A 2,724-nucleotide genomic window follows, 5' to 3' on the forward strand; every position below is an offset into this window, starting at 1 on the left:
TGAAATGATTCAAAATGGAAACTACCAGTCTATTCCAGCTCATGAATGCTCGGGATATTGTTCAGTCGTTTTATATTCAGTTTCACGTTTGAAGACCTCCACTTTTCTGTGGTGCATACTTTAGTGCGCCCCATGGTTGCAGCCGTGTATTCGGGATTTTGGGCCATGCCACATCAGCGGCTGAAGGGATGGCAGACTTTACTCCGTTCTTGTCACGAAGGTCACCTGGACTCTGAGGAGGCTGCTCTTCCCCAAGGTGATGTTGTGTGCCTTCGCACCCGAGGGCCAATGGGCTCTTGCTCTAAAGGTTTGCTCGTCAGCTTTTTGTTAGCAGCAGGTCACCAAGTCCTTCTTCCTCACCTGGAAGCTCTGCTGAAACCTGTCCACCGTGGGTGACCCCATCCATCTTTGAAACACCATTAGCATCGCCTCCAGCAGCACATCAACACATGATCCGCCATCAGTGGCAAGCTGGCAGACCAGTGGTGGTCACCAAGGTAAAAGAGAATTCATTTCACATCTGAAAACTCCTATTAAAAATCATGGTCTTCCCCAGAAAGAATGTGGAGATGGAGCAAAGTGTGTCTATTTTAAAGGGGGAAAAGGCGTCTTGAAAACGGCGGTGTTGACACAGACGCAGGAAATCATTGGCAAAACTGCAGCTGTATTTTCTAAAGCCTCTTGAATTACCCAATGTATTTATATGGAAAGTGGCATTGCTTCCCCCTTTTTGTTTGCTCTTGAGACAAAACCTTGGGTAATTTTGTTGCTAGGTGAGAAAAGGATTTGGAAATAATTGTTCTTTTTTTTTAACAAGGAAATTGCTTTTTCCTCCAGCTGGGACTATCCATGATTAAGATCTCCATTCTTTCTAATATCCCTAAAACATGACACATGCTGACAGCTTGCAAACTGACCTATGCTACCTGGAACTTTCTTTTTGGCCCTCAGACCAATGTTTTCAACCACCCCCTGAACAACCACCCCAGAGTGTCGTGTAGGCACCACAAACTCATCCTTGTTTATTCCGACTCCACTTTCCTCTCATGCCTATATCCTTCGTCCGAATGAATGCCATTCCTGCCCATGTTCCAAGTGGGGTCAAATCCTGGGAATCTTGAACTGTCCCTTTTCTCTGCCACCAGTTGTCGATTCCACTTCAGAATAAGTCAGAAATTGTCTTCTCTCTCCAGTTGTCTCTGCCTTAGTCTGGGTCTCTTCAGCCTTTGCTTGCTCCATCCTAATCAGCTTCTTGGCTACCTCCCTGCTTCCTTGGTACACATATTCTAAACCAGCCTCTCCACGTTAATTGGCAGAACAGTCGTTTGAAAACAACTCTGATCAAGCAACTCCCTTGCTTAGAGCCCTTCATACGAGCCCCACTGCTGGTGGGGTACAGTGCAGACGCTCTAGTAGCTTCGAGATGGGACGTCATCCAACCTCTCCTCTGTCCCCTCCCCCCCCCCCAATCCTGGCTCTCTTTAGACAGGGTTCTGGATAATTCCTAAAACTCTTCCCCTCTCAAATTGCTCTCCATTCCCACCCGCACCACCCGCCTCCGCCTTGAGAGGCTTCCTTTTCTTCAAACACCTCCTTCCTCTCTTCGTCTGATAAGCTCCTTCCCCACATCTAAGGCCACCTTCTCTTTGGGGAATCTTCCCTAAACTCCCCAAGTAGGGCTGGTCCCTCCACTGCCCCTCCACCACAGGCTTTGATTTTCCCTGGGTGGAGAGAATGTCACCAGTGCTTACTGTTTTGAGGGTTGATTGGTATGTGGCAAACACACACAGAAACCGCCTGGCATGTGGTTGGTGTTGGTGTTGGTGGTGGTGGTCTCACTAGTGGCTGTCCAAGTGCCTCGGACTCTTGGCAACTGGACTTAGACCTTTGTGATCCCTAGGACTTTTGCTTGTTGGTTTTGAGAAGTAGATAGTGAAGACTTTCTTCATTATCCTGGAAGCACTGCTTAGTAAACATTTGTCAATGAATGAGCAAGTTGCTAAGACCTGAGAGCATTTTACTTGCCGTTTATAAAGTGGATGAAGAGAGATGTGTTGTGATTTGGGTGCCCACCTTAGACACCGCTGATGGAGGAGGGGAGCTCTGGGGAATGCCAGGGACTGAGTCAGCCTGTCTTTGCCATCCTGGTTTTTTTCAGCAGCCAGATGGCAGTGAGCTGCCTGCTCCATTGGGACGCTCTGGCACAAGTATTCTGATGCCCTGAACTCCAGCCTCACAGCCCTGGGACCAGATGTCACCCAGCTGGGATCTCACCTCGTGTAGCCAGCTGAGCATCTGAGACTTTTCAGTTATCTAATAAGTGTCAAATTTCCTAGAACAAAGCCTGCCACACAATGGACACCCTGTCAGTGTGAGGTGGTTTGTTTTTTTTAATTTTGCCCCGCCACATTTTTTTAAAAAGCAAAAATGAAAAACTGAATTTGTTTTCTTAATGATCTATGCAGAGGATGTGGGGAGACCATCTCCCAGGGGTGCGAATGACTCTCTGTGTCTGTGCCCTCTTTCTTTCTCAGGGAGACTCCCTCCATCTCCACTCTCCCCTTTTCTCTCATACGCACAAACTCTCATGCTTCGCTGGCTCCTACATCTTTACCTGCGGAAAACACAAGGTTCTTTCATCCCAAAGAAACCCTCCTTGATTCCGCTCCCCAGTGGCCTACACGGTGGTCTTTGCCTGTGGCCTCTGCCTCTAGTCCCTGCTTT

The sequence above is a fragment of the Echinops telfairi genome, unplaced genomic scaffold (assembly GCF_000313985.2).
Source record: "Echinops telfairi isolate 266 unplaced genomic scaffold, ASM31398v2 ScPeMD7_7469;HRSCAF=8507_1, whole genome shotgun sequence".
In the NCBI taxonomy this organism is placed as follows: Eukaryota; Metazoa; Chordata; class Mammalia; order Afrosoricida; family Tenrecidae; genus Echinops; species Echinops telfairi.